General features: G+C 41.2%; 1 protein-coding gene across 7 annotated transcripts in view; it reads left to right on the top strand.

The window, feature by feature from the left end:
• The window catches only part of CPQ (carboxypeptidase Q), a 487312-nt gene that overhangs the window by 18035 nt on the left and 444572 nt on the right, over nucleotides 1–24705 (top strand). For 3 of the 7 annotated variants that reach the window (XM_079901122.1, XM_079901121.1, XM_079901125.1), the window contains exon 1: nucleotides 13351–13640. The exons of 1 other annotated variant lie outside the window; for it this stretch is intronic. The gene's annotated coding sequence lies outside the window, so the exon portion shown is untranslated. Of the gene's footprint in view, nucleotides 1–12401; nucleotides 12785–13350; nucleotides 13641–24705 lie in introns of those variants that run through there. 3 more of the 7 variants (XM_079901129.1, XM_079901127.1, XM_079901130.1) reach the window with 2 other exon arrangements.

Below are 24705 nucleotides of genomic sequence, written 5' to 3'. Positions count from 1 at the left end.
TTGTTTGGATTCAGGACATACTGTCCATAAGAATTTTCAAAGGAAGCAGAAAAGTATTTAAACTCAGCAGTGTTTGTTCGACCAGGGTCCAACTGGAATCATTTGCAGAGGTTATAATGAAATCATACAATACGCTTAAAACCAACCAACACAACACCTATCACAGGTTGGGTTTTCCAGGATGCAGACTCTAAGAGAGAAATTACCATGCAGAAATATTATAAGGGAGGGCTGGAGGGATCAACATCTGTGGAAAGAAAGGGAAGGGAAGAAAGCAGGATAAGACAGAAGCTAACTCTATGGGAAGCTCTGAAGCTAGGATGGGTCTTTCCAGTTTTCCTCACTAGGAATGTGGTCTGGGAAGGCCATCTGTTTTCGAAGTGTGTATTGTATTTCTTTGAAGGTGACATAGACCTGTTCCAGAATCCTGGGGGACTATGTTGTGGTTCTTTCATTAGGAATTTCCATAAATTCTCTATGGTGTGTTTTCCCACACTGATAAATCCAGTATCATAGCGTTTGCCTGGTTGTGTGGCCCAACTTCAGGGCAGTGCTTACTGCAGTCTGGATCTGCTGAAGAGCCTTTTCCTGCTCTGGTCCCGCTCAAACCTGGCAGCATTTTTTGTCCCTCAGTATATGAGATAGAGAATCCCTAGTTATAGAAATGTTGACTCAAGGAACCAAAGAAGTCTACCAAGCATTGTGCTTTCTTCTCTGTGGTGGGAAACGCAAGATTCAATAATCTGCCTTTTACTTTGGAGGGATGTCCCAGCACACCCCAGACCACTCCTCAAATATTTTACTGATGTAGTGGGTCCCTTCATCTTGTTTAGGTTTACTTCCCACTCTCTAGAGCTCATGTGTCTTACAGTATTGCTACCTCTCAGCCTTTTTTGCTCATCCTGTCCAATGAGTATCATGTGACTGCTATAGTGGACCAGTGCAAAGTTCTGTGAGATGTCCCGCTGGCCTACGTGTTTTTGTACTATATTACGACAGAGGATGGTAGAATTAACATAGCCCTGGGGTAAGACTATTCGTTCTAAATGAACATGACTTTTTTTCTCATCTTCCTTTCTCATGAGGATGGAAGAGAATACATGTATCTGATTAATGGCAGCATACCACATGTCTAAGACCATGATAATCTGCTCAAGCAAAGGTACCACATGGAACTGCAGCTTCACTCAGGTTACTATTTGACTGCGTTTACAACAGTGCACTGTCATCCTCTAACTTTATTTAATTTTTGAGGGAACCAGGCTGAAAATTAAATGGAGGTACAGCGGGGACCACCACCCCTCCATCCTGTAGATCTCTGTGTCACTCTGAACCTACTGCCACAATTTTACATTTTGATCATTGGACACACCTCCGTCTGACATTTAACTGCAGCTACCTGACCTCTATTATCTTGGAGTTCTTGCCCCTCTCATCAGCCCATCCTTATTGCTTTGGTAAATGGTTGGCTGGTGGACTTTCTAGCCTTAGGTGATCTATCTAGTATGCCCACCTCTCTGAACCTTTGATCCCTTCCTCAACCATCTGCCTTGGCAGATCTGACACTTGTAGTGTGGGGCATCACTTTTTCCAAGATTCCCAAAAAACTAACCTAGCTGCATATTAGTATCCTCTTGTGAGGTCCTTGCCATATGTTAAATCCTATCTCAGGAGAAAGTGCTACCATGTTGACAAACTCTCTCTTATTAACCTCTGTGTTCTGCCCTCCTTGATCCTGCATCATTAGGGACAGTACCATATTGATCGAGCTCCTGTCAGTACATAGTAATCAGATTCTACCTCAACTCTGGGAATAACCCCTTATTCCTGTACAAGGTCCAGCACAGCCCAGCCAGAGTCCTGACCTTTGCATAGGAAACCTGCCTAGTGTGAGAATTCTACCTTCTTCGAAGCTCTTCTCTAATGATTAAGGAGGGTCAGCAGCTTTTTCTGCTCTCCTGTGTAGCAACGAAACCTCTTTATATGCCACCAAAGGAGCACTCTTGGCTTTCACACTTATCTCTTGATTACACATTAATCATTCTCAACCACTGTCTATTGTCTTTGCACAGCCCCTCAATCCCAATGTTCTTATAATTTCTTCCCTATTGCCCTAATACATCACACCCTCTTTTTGTGCTAAGAAGTAAGGAAGCACTCCGTGAATAAGGCAACTGCAACGAAGGAAATGCTGGAAGAGGGCTAACAGCTGCAGGCTGATTGTCTGCCAGCAGTACTTCCAGAAGTTAGGGAAATAAAGGCAGAGGCCTGGAGTGCCGTGGTATATGCTGAACGCCTCTCAGCAATTCAGAACTGGAGTTGGAGCTGGAGCCACACAGCTAAGGGTTCATAGAGTCAGAATTCATGTCTTTTGAGAGGTAGCTTAGTTATTGTTCTACTGTAACAAGCAGTCACTGTGAAGTCAAATAAAGATGTTTCCCCAACATCCTTGGTGATGTTGGGGAAAAGCCAGGTGCTCTCCTTTTCTGCTTCCCAATACCACCACCCCTTGTCACAGGAACAGGACAGAGGGGTTCAGCAAAGGGGCTCTGGCAGGACACTCATAGCTCAGGCCCTATTCCAATGTTTGGGGGATCTTTCAGCACCAGTTACTGACATTCCCTTGGTGTCCTCTCCTCCCCCTACTCCCAGGTTCAAGGGTTACTGTACAGCCAGATCTGCAGGGAGATAAGATCAGTGCCGATGACTAGTGATTGTCCCCTTCCTCTTTCCTAAGGCAGAGGATGCAAGAAAGCTCTACCTTCTGTTTCTAGGATTGTTACCACAACCTTCCAGTAGAGACTCAATTTTATTAAAGGATGTCCTCTGACTGATCAATCTGTATGAGGAGGTAAATCGTTTTCAGTGTAAAAGTAATAAAAGTTAGTTCTAGAAAAATTAGAAATTTCATACAAGATAAAAGAAGAAATAGACACACTCAACCCATCATACAGAGAGAACCATTGTTAACATTTTGGTTCATTTCATTTCCAAGTTTCTCAGGATTTTTTTACACAGTTAATCATACAAAGCATTTTTCCTGCTTTAATATTATAACAGACTTTAATATTATAACAAAAGCATTTTCTACTGTTTTAATCCTTGTGAATATAATATTAAGTGTAATATTATTAAGTGTAATATTAAGCATAAGTATATTCATAATATTGATATTATTACACAGCAATGAGAGTATTGCCTACTTAATCATATCCTTGTTTGGGGGCAGATGTATGATATATGATGAAATACATATATTTATATAATTAAAGCATTGTAACTATGGCCATGTATCAAGCTTTTTAATTTAAAATTATATGCTGATATTTCCCATGTCATGAAGAATTATTTTTTAAGCCTGATTTTTTTTTTTTTTTGCGGTACGCGGGCCTCTCACTGTCGTGGCCTCTCCCGTCGCGGAGCACAGGCTCCGGACACTCAGGCTCAGCGGCCATGGCTCACGGGCCCAGCCGCTCTGCGGCATGTGGGATCTTCCCGGACCGGGGCATGAACCCATGTCCCCTGCATCAGCAGGCAGACTCTCAACCACTGCGCCACCAGGGAAGCCCAAGCCTGATTTTTAATTGCTGTATGATATTTCACTTTGTGAATGTACATAAACTTGTGAATTATTCTGGTATTATTAGTCATCTGATATATTGTCAGTGTTTTATTATACTAAATTAATCTGCTGCCTGTATAATCATTTCCTTAGAAGAGATTTCTAGAAGTGCATTACTGGGCGACAAAGACTGTGAGCTGTTCAGCAAACACATTGCCCCTTCTTCCTGGACACACATCCAGATGCATTTCCCGACCTTCCTTGCAGTGATGTGTGCCAACGTGACTGAGTTCTGGCCAGGGGAATGAGAGCCACTTCCAGGCCCGGCCATAGAACATTACACGCAGACTCCTATGTATTCTCTCCAACTCTGTAGAATGACTCTCAACATCTCCATTAAATTGGGCCAAGGATCCATGAATTTCCAGGGTCCTGAGTGACTGTATGGAGCATCTATCTTTCTCTCTCTCTCTCTCTCAAACACACACACACACACACACACACACACACACACACACACACAACTAAAACCTGAAGCAGGGCTTCCCTGGTGGCGCAGTGGTTGAGAGTCCGCCTGCCGATACAGGGGACACGGGTTCGCGCCCTGGTCTGGGAAGATCCCACATGCCGCGGAGCAACTGGGCCCGTGAGCCATGGCCGCTGAGCCTGCGCGTCCGGAGCCTGTGCTCTGCGACGGGAGAGGCCACAGCAATGAGAGGCCCGCGTACCGCAAAAAACAAAAAACAAACAAAAAAAAAACCTGAAGCAGTTCAGGAAAATCATGTGAACAAGAAGAAAACTTTTATTTTGTTTGAGCCATTATACATTTTTGGATCAATGTTGTCAGACTAACAAAAAATACACACTTTAAAATATCTTTGTACAGTTTGTTATTTTTGTATATATTTTTAAACTGCTGTCTAAAAGGTACTGATAATATATATTCTCATTTGCAATGTATGAGAAAGCCCACACCATGGTCAACGTTAAAAATATGTTGACCACCTTACTTGAAAAGACTCCTTATTAAATTTGCCTTTTTTGATTACTGTGAAGTTGAATATTTTTGTTTATTAATCATTTGCATTTTAGGAAGTTTTTCAAGTATGGAAGTTATAATTGTTTTAAAGCATTCAAATATATCTTTCCTTCTTCGATGCACTTCATTGTTCCAATCTACAAGTTTATAGACAATTTGAAATTAATACTCTATTGACCTGGAGAGTCAGGCTTAGTTTTCTTGGCTAATATCTTAGAAGATCCTAAACTATCATTATGTTTTAAAGGTATAGTAATATCTCATGACCAACAAGACCAAGAAAAAAAGCCCAACTGGATTTGGTCCTGCAATTCTGGGAAAAGTAAATTGTTAATCAGATAACTGCAGAATAGCACATTCAAAATAAATATCAAGCAATTCCTTTGAAATTCTGGTGTTGGAAAACAGGGCCACCACCTGGTGTATTCTATATTTATTTGGTTTTGGGGAATGTAATTTGGCTGTGATTCACTATAATTAGGAACAGTATTATAATGAAGTTTAGCTCAACTCATACATTGGCTTTGACTTATGGGACACGTTACCATTTTGGGTTTCTTACATGAGCTGAATGCTTTATTTCAAGCATGGTTTCTACCATAGTGCTGTACTCTGCTGGGAGTGGAGGAACGGCTGGTGGTTAGGATTCTGGAAGTATAATCCATTCCCTTATACTTAACTTTACCTCTCTGTTCTTACATGGCCTGCAAGTCAACTTACTTTACTCTCCCGGTTATCCTGGCCAGCTCAGTCTTAACTATTATTAGGATTTACAACACAAATATTTATTGAGTGCCTACTATGTGTCAGACAGTGGTCTAGGCGCTGGGAATACAGTAGGTAAAAAAGGAAAACTCCCTGCCCTTGAGGAATTTTCAGAAGGTATACAATAAACATAATAAATAAATATTATTATATTGTATGTTGGAAAATGATAAGTGCTATGGAAAAAAAAATAGAGCAGGGTAAGGGAGATTGGGGGCTGGTTACTATATTAAATGGGTGGTCAGGGTTAACCTCATAGAGAAGATGAGATTTGATCCAAAGCTTAAAGGAAGTGACCGAGGAGAGTTGGTTAAGTAGATGTCTAGGAAAGAGGAGCAACTAGTGCAAAGTTCCTAATGTGGGAGTGTTTAAGAAGTGGCAAAAAAAGAAAGCAGTATGGATGGAGCAGAGTAACCCTGAAGAAAGGAAGCGAGGATGGAGGCTACATCATGCAGCCTCTTGTAGGCTGTTATAAGAACCTTTACTCTCCGGGTACAATGGGAAGCCACTGGAGGATTTTGAACAGAATGACATTATCTGACTTTCACTGTTTAGAAGTTCTGTTCCCATTATCTACTGTTGTGACAAACCATCCCAAAATGTAGTGACTTAAAACAATTTATTGTTATCTCTCATGGTTCTGTGAATTGACTGGGCTGAGTTGGGCAGTTCTTCCTTGAGTTCTCTCAGTCAGACGACATTTGATTCTCACTGTTGGTTGGGTCCACAGCTTGAGTATTGACTGGAACACCCACGTGTGGCTTTTCCATGTGGCTTGAGCTTCTCAAGCATGGAAGGTAGGTTCCTAGGGGAAGCATTCCAAAGGCAAGACTTCCAAAGGACCAAAGCAGCAAGGGTTCTTATGAACTAGCTGTGGAAATCCCAGAATGTTACTTCTGCCATTGTTCAAGCAAGTCTTTGAGGTCAGCCCAGATTCGTAAGAGGTGTTGTAGACCCCACTTCTTGTGGGGGAACGGCAAAGCTCACACTGCAAAAGAGTATGTGGTATGGGAGGTATTATTATTTCTATCTTTGGAAAATATAATATGCCTCAGAGTCCCTCTAGCTGTTGCGATGAGAATAGATTGGGTGGTTGGGGGAAGGATGGGAGTGGCAGGTGCCAAAGACAGACTATCCAAGAGGTTAATCTAAGCAAGAGGTGACAGTGGTGTAGACCAGAATGATAACAACAGAGATAATAGAAAGTGGTCAGATTCTGGATTTAGTTTGAAAGCAGAGCCATCATTATTTACTGATGACTTGAATGTGGGTGTGAGAGAAAGAAAGGAGTCAAGATGTTACCAAAGTTTTTGACCTGGGCAACTAGAAGGATGGAGTTGCTAACAGATGTGAAGAAGGTTGCAGGTAAAGCAGATACAGACACAATAAGTTCAACACATCTGTTGGATATTCAAGTGGAGTAGTTAGCAGTTGGATATACAAACTTAGAGTGAGGATACATTAACGTATTCAAAATACATTATGAGTGTTCTCTGAATGCCTCCTACGCCCTAAAAATCTGGTAGGTTTTTATTTTCCTTGTTTTAAAATACTATGTGTAACACTAATTGCAATAGCCCCAACTAGATACTTCCCAAATGCCCATCAACAGTAGAATAAGTAAATATATTGTGGTATATGTATATAATGGAATAGCAATGAGACTGAGTGAATCATAGCTATGTACAATAATATGAATGAATCTCCCAAACATACATTAAAAAATCTTTAATTATGGTAAAAAAACATGTAACAAAATATATTAAGTGTACATTTTAAGTGTACAGTTCAGTAGCATTAGGTGTACTTGCAATGTTGCACAATACGTCTCCAGATCTTTTCCATCCTGCAAAACTGAAAAACTGTACCCATTAAACAACAACTCCCTATTTCCTCTTTCTGCTAGCCCCAGGCAACCATCATTCTACTTTCTGTTTCTATGGATTTGACTACTTTAGATACCTTATATAAGTGGAATCTTACGGATATTTGTCTTCTTGTGAGTGGCTTATTTCACTTAGCATAATGTCCTCAAGGTTCATCCATGTTGTGCATGTGACAGGATTTCTTTCCTTTTTAAGGCTGAATGATATCCATTGGATGTATATACTGAATTTTGTTTATTTATTCATCTTGATGGACTTTTGGGTTGCTTCACTTCTTGGCTCTTGTGAATAATGCTGCTATGAACATGGGTGAGCAAATATCTCTCTGAGACTCTGCTTTCGATTCTTTTGGATATATAACCAGAAGTGGGATATCTGGATCCTATGGTAATTCTATTTTTACCATTTTGAGGCACCATCAAACCATTTTCTATAGTGGCTGCACCGTTTTACATTCCAACCAACATGGTACAACAGTTCCAATTTCTTCATATCCTTGCCAACACTTGCTATTTTCAGTTTTTTGTTTTTTTAAACAGTAGCCATCCTAATGGGTATGAGGTGGAATCTCATTGTGGTTATGTTGAGCATCTTTTCATATGCTTATTGGCCATTTGTACGTTATCTTTGGAGAAATGTTTGTTCAAGTTCTTTGCCCATTTTAAATCCAGCTATTTGTTTTTGTTGTTGTTGTTTTTGAGTTATAGGAATTTTTATACATTTTGGGTGTGAGCCCCTTATCAGATATATGATTTGCAAATATTTTTTCCTGTCCTTCAGGGATAAATTTTCACTCTGTTGATTGTGTCCTTCAATGCACAGAAGTTTTAAATTTTGATGAAGTCCAATTAATCTATTTTTGCTACTATTGCCTGTGCTTTTGGTGTCATATCCAAGAAATCATTGCCAAACCCAGTGTCATGAAGTTTTTTCCCTGTGTTTTCTTCTGGAATTTTTATAGCTTTATGTCTTGCATTTAGGTCTTCAATTCATCTTGAGTTAATTTTTGTATATGGTATAAGGTAATAGTCAAATTTCATTTGTTTGCATGTGGATGTCCAGGTTCCCAGCACCATTTGTTGAAGAGACTGTCCTTTCCTCATTGTGTGGTCTCAGCACCCTTGTCAAAGAACATCTGGCCATATACATGATGATTTATTTCTGGGCTCTCTGTTCTAAGCCATTTGTCTATAAGTCTGTCTCTATGCCATCAAACATTTTTAAATAAAAGGAGTCAGAAAATAATATAAACTGTATGATTCCATTTACATAAAATTCAAAAATAATCTAATCTATGGTGTTAGAAGTCAGGGGGTATCCTTGTGGGTGTGGGTGGTAACTGGAAAGGGCAAGAAGGGGGTTTTGGTGCTACTGGTAATATTGTTTCTTGATCTTTGTGTTGATTATACAGGTGTGTTCACTTTGAAACGTCATTGAGTTATACAGGTATTTAGCATTCATAATTACCAGCAGACTCTTTATACTATTTAATGTAGTCTTATTTAAAAATGATTGCATAGAAACAGAAATATGATCAAAATCCATTGATCCTGTACTGCTTTTAGTTACTATGACATGCATTTTTTTTTTTTTTTTTTGCCATTGGATTCTCAGTAGACAAGATAAGTGTCTTGGTATAAGTTTCAGCCATTCATATTTAGGTAGACTTCTTTTTTCATATACCTGGGAGAGTAGTTAGGAGTGAGTGATGAAAGAGAATAAGCAATGCTTCTTATTGCATTCTTTGAAGAATCAAAACAACATTGACTTTTTCTAGCTGACAGATAGCATTTGATTATATCTTCCCTAATTGCAATATTCTGATAGTGCCAACTTTGAAAAAAAACATTTTTCCATCATGCCAAGTTGATCAGGACCCACCAAAATAAGGACCCAACAGTTATTCCTGCAAGCCCATGTCAAGAGGAAAAGAAGGTATAGACCTCTCTTCAGTAGTACCTATACTAGAGCTGCCCAATCTGTGTGCCTTGGCACACTGCATGCTGGGAAAGAATTACGTGTGTAGGGAGGCATGGGTTCTACTCAACCTTCAAGGGTGGTCAAGCCAGGATTGAAGAGAATGAGATTACTGGGCTGGTCACTCCTACAGTGAGATACCTCAATCCTTCAATCCATTGTTTCCTGCAGATATCATTTTCTCTGTGTGAAGTAATGTACAAAGGGTTGGAAAGTCAGTAATGAGAAAAAATAGGGGTAAGAGACCCCTAGCACACGGAAAATTTCCACTTATAAATGAGAATTATTCTTAAATCCTGATAGTAACCCAGGTTCCTGGATGGGCAAGAGGAGCCTCTAGGGAAGAAAAGTAAGGTCTAGTGGTTTCCAGGGAAGGCTCGAGAGTCAAACTACTTGATTTTGAATGATGACTCTACCATTAAGCAACTGTTTTGTAAAGTACTTAAAAAACAAAATGACACTGTTTTGTGCCTCAGTTTCTTCACCTATGATTCATAGAAACCTACCTCAGAGAGTCATATGAAAATTAAATTGCATTAGCTCAGTGCTTAGCATATAGTAAGTGATTAAGAAATATTAGCTATTGTTAACATTGAGTACCATTGTGTACCATTTATTGAGTACCAGGCTGGAGTGCCAGGCTTGCTAGGAATTTTTATAAAATTTATGCAATCTAATTCACAAAGCAGGTTTATTATTTCCCATTTTATAGATAAAATAATTAACGCTTAGAGAAGTTAAACAACTTGTCCGTGGCTAACAGCTAACAAACGGCGGAGCCAGACTTTAACTTCTAGGTCATGTAAACCCATGGTCTTCAAATGTTTTTGCTACTGTATTCCTTGGCACATTAAAAAAAATTACTTCTATAGTTTTCATTGTAAGTATAGTAGTTACAAAGAATGCAATCTCCAGCATTGTGAATATTGGCATTTCAAAATAAAGCTGTTATATCACTCTTCTAAATGTACCCAAAGGCATTTAAATTTCACAGTGATTGGCTACTCACCACAGTCCATTTTAAAAAAAATACTTGAAAAAACTCGCAATAGTTATAAATTTACACTGTTCTCCTTTTTCTTTTCCAGTCCCACCCACTTTGCCAATTATTTGTCCCACATACACATCCACCTCCCAAACCTGTCTTCTATTCATACTTGAGGTCTTAGTTTAGATCTCTGGGCAGCTTGCCTGGGCTTTGTGAGCCACTCTCTGTCCCACTAACTTTGGTGCCCTTCCAGGGGTGTGCTGGAGCCAACTGGAACAGGTTCTCAAAGCCCATTGTTCGCATCACGTCCCGGTTTCAGCATTGTGGGACGTAGTGTTGGCATCTCGAAACTGGCCATCGTGGGAGTATTCGCATCAGGGAAATTGACAAATGGTACAAACCAGGATTTTTTTTTTTTAACTGATCAATAAACATTTACTGGAACAACGCTGTGCGCCTCCTATATTTTCATAACACTTGGAACACCATTTACTTCATTCATTCAGTGAATGTTTACCCACTGCCTACTATATGTCAGATATTGTTCTTGTCGCTGAGGATATAAAGGTGGGAAAATAAGATAATCCTTGCCATCGTGGAGCTGACAGTGTTGAATGTGTGAGACTGACCGTAGTCAAATATCCACATAAACTACATTTAAAATGATAATTATGTTAAGACCTAAAAACGCTTTAAAACTCTTTAATAGGATATTTGACCTAGTCTAGGAAGGATTTCCTGAGCTAAAATTGGATGAAGGATAAGTTTAGGTTTAGGTAGGAACCAGATGAGGGGACATTCCAGGTTCAGGGAACAACATGTGCTATGGTTGGAGGGAACATGACCCCCAGGGGCAAGGGAAATAGGACAAGCATGGCAGACAGGAACCAGGAAGCTTGCTGGGAGAGGCAGCTGCAGAGTGGAGGTCACACAGAGTTTTGTAGGTCCCACCAAAGAGTTTCCTCTTTATCCTAAGAGTCATGGAAAGTCAGTGAAGTGTTTTGATCAGGAAGACCTCATGGTGCAGTGGAAAATCATAGCGTGGTGGTTCAGAAATCACCTCTGGAGCCTGGTTGCCTGGCTTGGAAGGCTGACTCCGCGACTTACTAGCATCTTATTAGTGACTTCTCTGTGCCTCAGTTTCCTCATGGGCTAAATGGTGATCAAATAATACCTACTCTGCCAGACCGTTTATAAAGCATAAAGGAAATTCCAGTTGGAGAAAGCAGCACTGAAAGGTGTGGAGATACACAAATGACAGTGACTCAGGATCTTAAAGCTTAACGCCAGACATCAATAAAAGACAAGGGTGCGGGGGTGGAGGGGAATTCCCTGGCGGTCCAGTGGTTAGGCTTTCACTGCGGGAGCCAGGTTCAATCCCTGGTCGGGGAACTAAGATCCCACAAGCCGCGTGGTGTGGCCAAAAACCCCCCAAAAAACAATAAACACAAACCAGTGGGGGAAAAATGTAGTAGAGGGACCAAGGGGTGATTCATTTCAACTCCAAAGCAAATGCGGAGGCTTTATGGAGGAGGGCTCACCTCAAGGTTGACGGTATAGGCCTGCTCAGGTCAGAGTGCTAACTCTGCACCTCACTAGCTTTGTGATTTGACTTCCCTAATCCTCAGTTTCTTGATCTGTAAAGTGGGAATAATAATAATACCTAACTCATAGAGTTGATAAGAATTCACAGTTAACGCATGTAAAGTCTTGGCATAAAGTACCCAATAAATGTGATGCCATTATTGTTATTATAACGTTACAAATTGAACCTTGAGTGAGAAGAACTTTGATTGGCACTGAAGGAATAAAAGGCCCCAAAGTCAAAAGGCACTTTTAAGTATGGTCATCAGTGTGAATCTATGAACAGTTTTTACTGGCCTGGGATGAGATAAATATAGAAATTGAGAGTAAACACTTAGAAATTAAAAGAACACAAAAATAAATTGACAGTAATTTTATTTTTGTATGCCTGTTATATACCTGTAATGAAAATTGGGGCTTGTAGTTTTTTATGTCTTTTTTCACTTTTCTAGCAAGTTTTTAATTTATATTACAAGAATGACAGTCCGTAACTTATCGGAAATAATAAAACTTGTCCTTTACCTCAGGTAGTTTGAGAAAAAAGTAATTCAATGGAGCTGGTTATAGCACCATAGAGATGATCCTGGAAAGGTGGGCCAGGGTCACATTGTGAGGAACTACTTTGAATGTCTGAGTTCACACTTTATTCGGTGGGCAAACGGGGTTACTAAAGTTTAGAGAGATTGTTAACTGGGGGTCAAGTGTATGCAGGTAAATGGACATTGCAAATTTTGTACTTTTTTAAGTTCCCAGTGAGCACGTGTTTTTTCTTTTAATTAAAAGTTTTTTTTTTTTTTCCTGGTTAAAGAGGAGACCTGAATTGCTCCGTGTTTCACAAAGATAACTGTTTGTATTTGAGAAAAGTGTCGTTAAACAAAGGAATTCAAATTTATCAAAACAGAAAACATTGAAACTACGTGAGCACACGCTTTGTGACCAGCGATGCGAGTGACTCGTTGAGATAAGCTACGCCGGGTAATCAGGTGAGTCTCCTTTCTTCTTGGGCACCCTCATATAATTAACGCATAAACCAAAGAGACAGGACTCTTTCTGATCTCCCAGTTCGGGTCCTCTCGTCCACCTTCCATCATCACCACCTCTCTTAACAATCCTGCCCGGCAGGATGGGACAATAACGGTTTAATAACCGCGTGTCCTATCCACGCTTACAAAGCATGGGGTTTCCAGACGCCCTTATGCAGGCGCAGAGACAGAAAAACACCTTTCACGCTTTCCTTTCAGCTCCACAACCCCTTCCTTCCCTACCTGCACGGCCACTCATGAAAGCACAGGACACCTCGGCCAAAACCTTCGGCCCACCGGAGGTTACAGCTCTTGAAACCTCCGCCGGCCAGAGACCCGCGAGGGCCTGAGGGCGACGCTCGGGCGCTTTGGCCCCTAAATAAAGAAGCAAGGCCGCGGGGCCCAGGACCCAGGGTGGGACACTGATTTTCTAACGGGAGCCAGAGCCAGAAGGTGAGGCACCAGCTGGTCGGCCCGCCGCCCTCGGGTCTCCCGAGGCGCAGCGAGGCCTGCGGGCGTGGTGGGGGCGGCGCCCCGCCGGGCCGTCCCGCCCGCGCCCAGCGTCCCGGGCCGCTGCGCCCCGCCTTCCCGCTCAGTGCGCAGCGGGCAGAACCGCAGACACCCGGCAGCGTGACCCTGGGCGCCGCCTCCGCCGCCGCCGCCGCAGGCCGAACGGTCGACCAGGTTCGTGCGCCGCGGGCCGGGCCTTGCCCACGGGCTGCTGGGCCCGGCTCCTCCCGGCGGGCGGGCCTAGGCGTTGCCGGCACCGGTGTGGACTTCCCAAGTCACCCATTCGTGGGAGCGACTGACGGACAGGGTAGGGAGGCCACCGGGAGACGGGCAGGGCGTGCGGCTTCCGCGACAAGGGCCAAGCAATGGGGGGGGGGGGGGGGGGGCGCGTGCGGCCGCCGGGATAGAGGGAGATGCTGTGCACGGAGAGCAGTGAGCCAGGCGTGATGTCTCCTTTTCTCTCTTGTCTCGGGGAGGGGAGGTGCCCCGCCCCAAGCCGCCCAGGAGCTTACCTCGCCTGCATCTGGAACCAGTACCTAGTTCCCCTGAGCCTCCAGGTTGCTTTATCGGGTCTCCTTTGTGGTTCTTTTCGCCTTTTATCTTGTACTTTCATTTTTGGTGTGTACGTCTAGGCTCCACGTAGGCTCTTAAGTTACACGAGGGCAAAGCCCCTGTCGGACTTCTCAGGTACTCGGTGGTACTCAAGTGAGCAATTGAATGAATGAGTGAGTTTCTATGAGGGAGAACTGGTGAATTAATGAATGAGTACACATGAAGTAGAGCTGAATGAAGGAATACATGAATGGATATAAATACACACGACAAGGAGACAGTGGAGACACGGGCTTACAACTCTTATCTTCTGGTAGTTTCCCAAAAGCTGTGTGAATGTGGCACTCTTGTAAATGGAGTCATTCTGACTGTGGCTACTTAAAAGTTCTATTCTATGCTGTTTCAAAAGAAAATAATCACCAGAAGCACCCTCTCATATTTCCACTCTAAGTAGATTCTCCTATATGCATTACTTAAAGCAAAGTATGCCTAGGCTTTTTTTTTTTTTCTTGAATTTTGTTTTCTACTTTGGAGAATCATTGTCACTATAATATTATTTAATGTATTTCTGAAAGATAAGGATGAATCTGAAGGTAGTACCACATGACTCTGCTTTTAGTAACTTGTTTGTAAAACCAGATGTCTCTTTGAATTCAGGATGGTGGAGGATCTTGTCTGTCTTCCTGAGACAAGTGCTGGCTGGTTTGTGGGTGACCGTAGAAGGCTGAATATAGTTCAGAGAGGAAAAGAGAGACATTTATCGGTGTGCAGACACTTTGGAAGTGACATAGGTTGAGCCTGCTTTAATTCGATTGGTCACTGCATCACTTCTAGGTTTCCAGACCCAGGTTTCAGAAAAGCTGGATGACTTTAGATGTGTTACTTGATCTCTTTAGGTCTCAGTTTCTTAATCTCCAAGATGCAGGAGGTTAGGTAGGGCCCCTTCTTGAGTTAGACTTCTAGGATTCTCTTTTATCGGTTAAAAGATGAAATTGCAGGTGATTTCATGAAGCCTGCTCACTTCAGCTGCTCCTCTTGGGATTCTGCAGAATTTTGGCTCCACTGTTTTCTCTGCAGATTCCAACTCATTCCTCATCCTCTCCACATCTGCTACAAAAGGACCTGGGAGCTTGAGATGAGAATTATAGACTCTGGGCTGGAGGGGAGAAAGAAGGGCAAGATTGTTTTGTGCATGGTCCTGGGTCTAACTTGTTTCCAATACAACCAGCCTGACAATGCCGTATATTTTCAGTATATCTAGGGAGTTATATCACTATTAATTTGCCTGGATTTGAGATTAGTTATCATAGATCACAACATTTTGGAAACGGAAGGACCTTAGAGATTTTTAAAAGGCACTTAAAAAGTCATTTTACGTACGTATTGGAATATTTCTTGCATGCTACATTTCACAAACACAAAGTCCCAAACATGTTAAGTAAAGTAAAATTAATGTTACCTACTTCAGTTCTTTCAAGTCTATTGGGAGAAGTGAAGTCAAACATGGTGCTTGGTGAAAAAGACCAACTTTCTCTGATTCTTTTCTCAAAGATCCAATTATGGGGTCACATGTGGTTCCGGCATGGAATGTAACAGAGGTGATGTTTATGGGGCACTGACCACTCACCAAGCACTGTTATATTTAACCTTTTTACTTGTATTGCCCCATTTATTCCTCGCTATAAACCTAAGTGCTAGGTACAGTTGTAATCCCTATTCAACCTTCCTAAATGGAAACAGTGCTTGGGAAATGGGAAAGTCAGGCATTCAAAACACAGGTAGATGGAGGCAGGATTTCTGCCAGAAATATAGACAATCCCTGCTAGGAAAGCCTTGTAATGTTGTCAAATGTGGTCTCTGTGTGTGTTCCAGGTAGTATATTAAACTCTTGGGCATTGTGGGTAAGTAAATTTAGAATGGGAGCTCAGGGGTGGAATGATTAAGACTGAACTATAGAGAATTGTTTGTTTTATCATTTTGAAAATTATTGAGTTCCATTGGTACTCTAGACTCTGATATTTTGACCTAGATGCACATGCATCCTAATTTTAAACGTGTTCAGATTTAACAATCCAGGGAGTATAAAAAGGATGACATCAAAAGCTATGTGGGTGAGTGGCATCTAAGGGCTTCAAACTCTGAGTACTAAACAGTGTTGTTTCTTGGGCTAGTTGCTGCCTCCCAACCTAATGACAACTCCTAATGCAGACAGAGTACAATGCCTACCTCAGTGTAATGTAGGGGCAGAAATGTGAGACGAATTTCCAGCACGCTTATAATTAATTGACAAGTGCAAAAGCGGAAAAGAGGGGCCCATAAAGTAACTGGGAAATGATTTTGTTTCTTCTTTGTCAGTCAAGTTTAGTCTCATAGAAGGCAGGGGCCAATTGCGGCTGCTCGAAAAACAGAGAGCCAGTGCCAGTTTGACTTAGCTCAGGAGGCTGAAACTTTCTGCCCTGAAGGCCGGTGTGATGGAATAGACCTTCCCATTGCTCACAATATTATGAAAAAAAACATTAAAGCAACAATTTTTATTACTTGCCCTGGAGCTAGAGCTTTAAAATATACTTGCTTCTCCCCCTGCCCTCCCTAAGCCACTTAGGTTTTAAAAACAAACAACCCATTCATGTGTTTGCTACATCAGATTATTAGTCCTTTTCTTTATCCCTGGGCCCTGTTTCTTTAATGCAGCTAAGAAGGAGGACTGGTGTGCTTCTAGATCTATGGAATTTTTCTTTAGTTATTCTTTTACTCAGCGCATATTAATTTCAGTAAACATTTAATGAGTGCGTACTGTGTGCCAGGTAAAGATGAATGAGATACCGAGTTTATGTAGGAAAGTGACGCATCCACAAAGAATTGCAGCACAGGGTGATGTGGAAGTAGTGGCCACTCATTCTCCCAGGAGAGAGGTATGGTCAGAATTTAGGAAGACTTCACAGAGCAGGTGAATTTTGAACTGGATTTCGAAGGCCGAAAGCCAAGAGGAGGGAGAAGGGTGTTTGTTCTAAGCACAGAGAACTACATGGGCAAAGAAATGGAGGCAGTCTGAGCGTGGCACTCCCAGGGGGAGACGGGTTGGGTGCGTCTGTAGTAAAGAGGTCTTGTGAGGTTGGGGCCAGAGAAGGAAGGTCCTTGAATGTCATGTTTTTCAGGCTTTATCACAGCCTAGATAGTCTTTAAGAGTTTTTAAGCTGAATTTTTAAGCAGAGGAGTGCTATGATTGGATTTCCTTTAGAAAATAGCTCCAGCAATAGTATTTCAGAGGAACTAGAGAGGGGAAAGCCAAGGAGGCCAGAAGAAAGTGAGGATGATGTTGCTATAGTCCAAATGAAATGGGATAAGGGTGTAAACTAGTGTAAGTTGGAGAGATATTCAGAATATAGGGAAGGCAGGATTTAATGACTAGCTGCATATGGGAAATAAGGTTGAAAATAATTCTGAGGTTTTGGAATTGCTTACCTGGGTGGATGGAGATGCCACTAATGAGGGTAATGAACACCAGATGAGGAAGAGGTTCTGGCAGAAAGACAGTGAGACAACTTTGGAACATCCAGGGGAGATCCCTGGTGTACAGCCTTGACTGTAGCTGTACTGTGACGTCATATATAGCCAAGACTGGCCAAACTTTACGACAGGTCCACAGTCTAAAAAGACAGATCAGTTCAATAAAACACTTAAAAAGAAGGAAAAAAAACACATTAGACTTAACTAATGACCCTTATATTTCAGATGAGATCTTTAGAACTCTAAATATCATGTAAGTTCTAGTGAAGGAACGAAGTTAGATACTCAGACAATGAGGGGTTATTATAAACCACCAAGAGAAACCAAAACAGAGCAACACAGACAGGAGTGGTTGAAAGGCACAAAGATGAGCAAATGGCAGGAGTGTAGCAGAGAGGACTGGTTGCTTAAAGCACAGGTATAGGCAGATTTGGAATACAGAGAGGAAATTTGAGCTGGCTCTTCCAAAGAACGTATTTCTTTAGTGGTAAGAATATCACAAGCTTTGCTTTCTCATCTTATTCACCTTGTCAGGGAGAGACAGATAGGTGATTGTTTCGAGGTGCTGTGCAGAGGGTTTGATCTTATTTTGCAGAGAAGGTGTTGGGAGACTTTGAACTAAGGGAAGAATAACAAGTAGAGTGAGATAAAATGAAAAGGATAATGATTAGGAGGAATTTTCAGAACTTTTAACGAATTCTGTGAGAAACAGTTGCTAACAGAGAAAAAGTTAGATTGATGTAGTGTTCTCTTAGGGTCGTGGCATTAGACTTGCTTGGAAAAAAGGGTATATTAGCATAGCACCTTATATTTAAAAATAATTTTTATATGAACCCTCAGAAGCATGTGCAGGCAGGCACTATTATCTTTCTTTTGTAAACTGAAAATCTGGGTATTAAGGAGGCTGTAGTTTGCCTCAGATCCCATAACTGGCAAGAACTCTAGGCCTTCTGAGTTTCAGCCCACTGCTCTGTCCGTTGTATCGGAACCTTGCTTTGCCTTGGAACCTTGGCGTTTTACAATGAGTCCCCTCCACCTCCCACCATGTCCATCATGTAAAAGTAAGACTAAAGCAGATGATATTTGAAGGCCAACAGAGCCAAGATCTCTGGGGAGACAGGCAGTGGTGGAAAGGATCCTTAGCACCAACTCTGCTCTGTGCAGTAGGGATGGTTATGAAGGGTTGTATATAGAGAATTGCTGTGGAAATCAAATAATACTTAAAATGTAATAGGAGAGTTTGCAATATAAAAAAATCTTAGGACTAAATCTTCCAAGAGGCAAATAACCTCTTTACAAAGTGAACTATTAATCATTCCTTACCATATTATCTGGATAAATCCAGACTTTCAATATGGGGTTTGCTTAAAGCAAGATACATCTGCAGTAAGCTATGTCTACATTGATCGTATTATATGTGAAAACTTTTCCAAGTTGAGTATCAAGTAAGAAAATGGGGACCTGGACCTGGATCCCCTAATTATTTGAGGCCATTTACAGCACATTGAACGTAATGATTTTCAATTAAATCCATCTAGCTACCTTTGCTTCTTATGAAGCACCTACAGGTAGGACACTGGCCACAGCTCAGCTGGGAAATGGAGAGAAAAGCCCAGCACTGGCACTGCCCCTGGTGGGACCCACAAGAGACAGTCATCAGTGTAAATCCGTCAACATAGTGGGCCGGGGTGGGAAAACCAGAAACCTTTACGGACCTTGAGTTCCACATCATTATTAAAAAGAAACCAAGTGTAATTCAAAGCAAAGAGCATTATACCAGATCTAGAGTTGATAAAAGATACAATCTATAAGGAAGACAGAATAGCTGTGACATTTTATGGGCCAGGCATTTAAACATATTTATCTTCAAAGAATATAAAGGAAATGGTCAGAAGTATGAGAAGATGACCAAAACAATTAAAAAAAATTAATTTTTATTAGAGTATAGTTGATTTACTATGTTGTGTTAGTTTCTGCTGTACAGCGAAGTGAATCAGTTATACATATACATGTATCCACTCTTTTTTTAGATTCTTTTCCCATATAGGCCATTACAGAGTATTGAGTAGAGTTCCCTTTGCTATACAGTCGGTCCTTATTGGTTATCTCTTTTATGTATAATAGTGTGTATATGTCAATCCCAGTCTCACAGTTTATCCCTTCCTCCCTTCCCCCTTGGTAACCATAGTTTGTTTGCTACATCTGTGACTCTCTTTCTGTTTGTAAATAAGTTCATTTGTAGCCATTTTTTAGATTCCACATATAAGCAATAACATATGATATTTGTCTTTCTCTGTCTGACTTGACCAAAACAATTTATAGGAGACTTTAAGATCTGTTGTTTATACGACAAATCAAGCAGACAAAAGCCAAATGGTAAGATTTGAATAATATAATTCATGAGGTTGAAGAATATAATTCATAAGGGTGAACAGGGATATAGAAAGTTTCAATAATATGGTATATTAAAGGTTTATCAAAAAATTCTTTATGTTATATATGAATATATATGTGTAAGATATATGATTATATATGTATATATATGGTCTCTTATTCACAAAAAATTCATTTCTTCTTCAAGCATTTATGAAAGATTGTAAAAAACGTTTAACGAAGAATTCAGTGAATTCGAGAGGCCTGCTGGTCTTGTGCCTTGATCCTCTGGTTTAAGCCCATGTTTTCAATTAGCTTTGTAATTGATTGAAATGGTAAAGAGAAAACATCTTCTCTTTCACGATGCTGTCAAGTGGCTCATAGAATGAATCTTCCACCTTCATGTGTCCCTTTTGTTTCCAGAACATCGTTTTGAGGTTCTTTTACCATTATCAGAATACTTTGGATCTATGTTATCTGTGACTCATCTGAAGATGCATTTGTTACATTTGTTTAGTGTTCTAAATCATTAATACCGTGTGTACTGTATCGCAAAATTTACCATCTGAAGCATCTGGCTGTTCTTTTATAGGGTTTTTCTTTTCATTAGCTTTTCTGAGATAAGCCTTACAGAAAACCAGGGGCCATAGGAAGACGAAGGGATGAACGGAGGATCCCAAACCCCAGTTTAGGTCTTTGGGAAGCAGAGGGCAAATCGTGGAAGTCAGCACTCTTCAGACTTCATTCCACGACTTATTCAGCCTAAATTTTAGGGTTTACCACTTAAACTAACCATCACTAGCACCCTGTATTTGCTGTAGTTTAACAGTTAAGAAAATAGGATCGGAAGTCGGTTTCTTGGGTTCAGATTTCAGCTCTGTCACCAACACTTGTGTGACCTTGGACCAATTACATATCCTCTCTATGCCTCAGTTTCTTCCTTTGTAAAATGGGAAAACTAATTATAACTATCAGTGGTAGGCAGAATAATGTCCTCCCCCAAAGATGCCCATGCCCTAATCCCTGGAACCTGTGAATATGATAGGTTATGTGGCAAAGGGGAATTAAGGCTGTGGATGGAATTAAGATTGCTCATTATCTGACTTGAAATCCATATCCTGGATTATGTGGTGGGCCTAATTAACAGTGGGAGAGGGGGGCAGAAGAGGATCAGAGAGTTAGGGTGATGTGACTATGGAAGAACGGCCAGAGAGATGCAATGTTGTCAGCTTTGAAGATGGAGGAAGGAGGCCATGAGACAAGGAATATGGGTGGCCGTTAGGATCTGAAAAAGGCAAAGATCCTTCCCTAGAGCCCCCGGAAGGAATGCAGCCCAGCCAACACTTTGATTTTACCTGGTGAGTCCAGTGCTGGATTTCTGACCTACAGAACTGTAAGATAATAACTTTGTATTGTTTAAGCCACCAATTTTGTGGTAATTTGTTACAGCAGCAATAGAAAACCAATGCATTATCCTCTAGGTTTGCTGTAGGGTTAAGAAATATAAACATTTAGGACAGGCCTGCTCAGTCAATATTAGCCACTATCATCATTAGTTTTTTCATTGGTATGTTCCCTCCTGTCTTTGCACCTTTGTAATAGCTGTTTTGTGATTACCTGAAATTGTTGGAAATCACCCCCCTCCTTCCCCAAGACTGTGGCCTTAGGAGTTTCTCACTCTCAAGGTAGGCCATACTCAGTCTCCAGCAATTTGTCAAAATTACTGTTGAGGTATTCCTAGACTTTATGGGTCCAGTGGCTTCTGCTCCAGATAAGCAGGTCTGGGCTGTGACTCTCTGGATTTTCCTGTCTCTCTAGATTTTAGAGTGGTGGTTTGCTTTGCACTCTCACGTCTCTGCTCCAAGGAGTCATTGGTTTTCAGTTTGCTCATTTTATTCGTTGCTGTAAGGACAGGAGTGATGACGGAAGTGAGCTCAGTGCTCTCATTGCCATGTGGCTCTAAAGAGCTCCTCTGTTCTCAAGAGATCTCTAGCTCTACACTTGACATTCTTCTGATTTCTGTTCTCTGGTTTTCAACTCATCAATTTCATTCCCAAATATGCTTTCTGGGTTTTCTATTTTGGTTAATGGCATCTCAATCTGTGAGATAGTAGGTAATGTGATGTATCTGAAATATAGGGTACAAAACAGGATCAAAATCTGGGAGGTTAGCCTTAACTCTTCCCTTTTCCTCATCTTCCCACATTATTAAGTCACCAAATGCTGTTGTGCCTACCTGTGATAGCACCTGAAATTTTCTGTTTTTTTTTTTTATCCCCCCATCCTTTCTATCACGACTCTAGTCATATCCGTTATTGTCTCTTGCCTTGGCCAGGCAGAATTTTTTAAATTACTTCGTCTTCCACACTGCTTCAAGAGCTGGATCATAGGCTCAATCATATTACTTCCCTTCTCAAAAGACCTACATTTTGAGAAATTGTCTGCGGAATAAAGTCTAAACTCCTAATAAAGTCTAAACTCCTAATATGGCATTAAAATGTATTTCTCGGTACGTTCCTGGTGCATTCACTTACTGTATTAGTTCGCTAGGCCTGACAAAACAAAATACCATAGAGTGGGTGGCTTAAACAGTAGAAATGTATTTTTTCACAGTTCTAGAGGCTGGACGTCCAAGATCAAGGTGTCAGCAGGTTTGATTTCTTCTGAGGCTTCTCTCCTTGGCTTGCAGATGTCCATCTTCTTGCTGTTTCCTCACATGGTCATTTTCTTTCTGTTCGTGTGCATCCCTGGTGTCTCTGTGTGTCCAAATGTCCTCTTCTTATAAGGACCTCAGTCAGATTGTATTAGCCCCACCCCCCGTGCCCTCATTTTAACTTAATTACCTCTTTAAAGTCCTTGTCTCCAAATATAGTCACATTCTGCGGTACTGGGTAGTAGAGCTTAAACATATGAACTGTGGTGGGGCACAATTCAGCCCATAACACCTACTAGATCCCTCCATGTATTCTATATGTGTGTATCAGATCACATCACGAGTGCACATCATGACCTGGGAAGATTTGAAAAATACTGATTCCTGGCCCCCACCTAACTCTGTGGGTTCTGAATCACTATGTCTGAAATGGGACTGGGAATACACTTCTTGTATGCATGTGTATGTTTAAATTTCTCCCTAGTGCTTTATAATACTTCAGCTTTTTATACGCCAGAATTTTTTTTTTTAAATTATTTCTGGGGAACATATTATAAATGTTCACATCTTTGCTCATGGTTGTTCTTTAAATACCCTTCCCACCATACAACTATGCAAATTCATCTATCCTGCAAGGCTGAGCTGGAATATCATCTTCTCCGTTACTGCTTCCTTGTTCTCTCCTGTGATAATCCTGCAGTACTTTATCGTTACAGTTGACCCTTGAACAACTTGGGGGTTAGGGGCACCAACCCCACAGCAGTCGGCAATCCGAGAGTAACTTTACAGTGAGCCCCACCTATCTGTGGTTCTGCATCCTCAGATTCAGCTAACCTTCGATCCTGTAGTACCTGCAGTATTGATTGAAAGAAATCCACATATAAGTGGACAGACACAGTTCATACCCGTGTTGTTCAAGGGTCAACTGTACTTTATCGTTAGTACCTGAGAATCTGTTTCCTTTTGTCTCAGTATCGCAGTCATTTGCCTTCCTCTTTCACTGGCTTCCTAAGGCCTAGGACGACATATTCTTTATCTCTGTATATCTGAAACAGTTGCAGTTGTTCTGAGCATAATAGGTAGTCAATCAATGTCTGTAGTATGAATAAATGAATGAACTCATTAATAAATGCTAATAATTTTCTTATGACTTTTTATCCAGTGGAGACCATTGGATAAAACAAATAAGCTTATCCAATGTAAAACTAGTGGCAAATTTTTATTCTTGAATTGAGCATCCTTAACATGATACATGAACAATAGTCTTCATGTGTATTTCCAATTTAGGACTTTAAACATGTAAAATTTTTTCTTGAAGAAGGTATTTGATAATAGGAAGAGGATATAGCGAAGGCATCATAACAATTTATGATAATTTGTGATAATTCATAATAATTTATGATAATGACAATATTTTTTTGCTTTGCATTTTCAAGGCAGAGTGTGGATGGTTCAGTTCTTAAAGATGAACGGATTCCCTAGTGTCCAGTTGTGGTGTATCCTTGTTTATCCTCCCGATCAAGAACTGCTGCCTTATAGGGGGTATGTTAAGGTGGAATTGTCTATTCGCTGAGCTAATAATAAGCTGTGTTTTCCTGGGTCAGTGAATAACAGAAACAGTTCTCGAAATAATTACATCAGCTGAGACCCAACTTCCAGGCAGGGATCAAGAGTCTGACTTTTCCTTTGTGTTAGTTTTCCCCAAACTACTAAAATTTCTAGAGATGGAGTAATTGCCTCTCAAATCATTTCTCCAAAGCCTTTTCTGAACCAGAGTAGGCAGTGACAGAGATTGGCAGGGGAAGGACTGATGTCTGCTCATGAGGGGAAGAATGACGCTGCCTTGAAAACACAAATGAGCCTTTGGATGTGGAAATTGACAAGGCTCAGAGAGCCCTGAAACATCTTTAGAAACTGAGCCCAGCGGAATAATGGGAGGCTGTGTTCTGGCTTGGCATGGGAGCCTGTCTGGCACAAACTACACTGTAAACAACTCAAACATTTCAAACATTTGCATCTGCATACATGACATTAGATTCTCAAAATGTCCAATTAAACACTTCCTCAGCTGACCTGGTGTCAGCCCGGCCTTTCTGATGGGGAAGGAGTTTCAGCTGATACTGTTGTATGCTCTTCCTTTCTGGACCCAATCTTGTCCTTCTTGTTCAGACACAATTCTTCTTAAGGGAATTCCCTGGTGGCCCAGTGGTTAGGACTCAGTGCTTACGCTGCCGTGGCCCAGGTTCAATCCCTGGTTGGGGAACTAAGGTGCGCAAGCCACGTGGCA

Source organism: Stenella coeruleoalba (genome assembly GCF_951394435.1).
Source record: "Stenella coeruleoalba genome assembly, chromosome: 17".
Taxonomy (NCBI): domain Eukaryota; kingdom Metazoa; phylum Chordata; class Mammalia; order Artiodactyla; family Delphinidae; genus Stenella; species Stenella coeruleoalba.
Note: the sequence above shows the minus strand (reverse complement) of the source record. Positions and strands in the feature narration are given on the sequence as shown.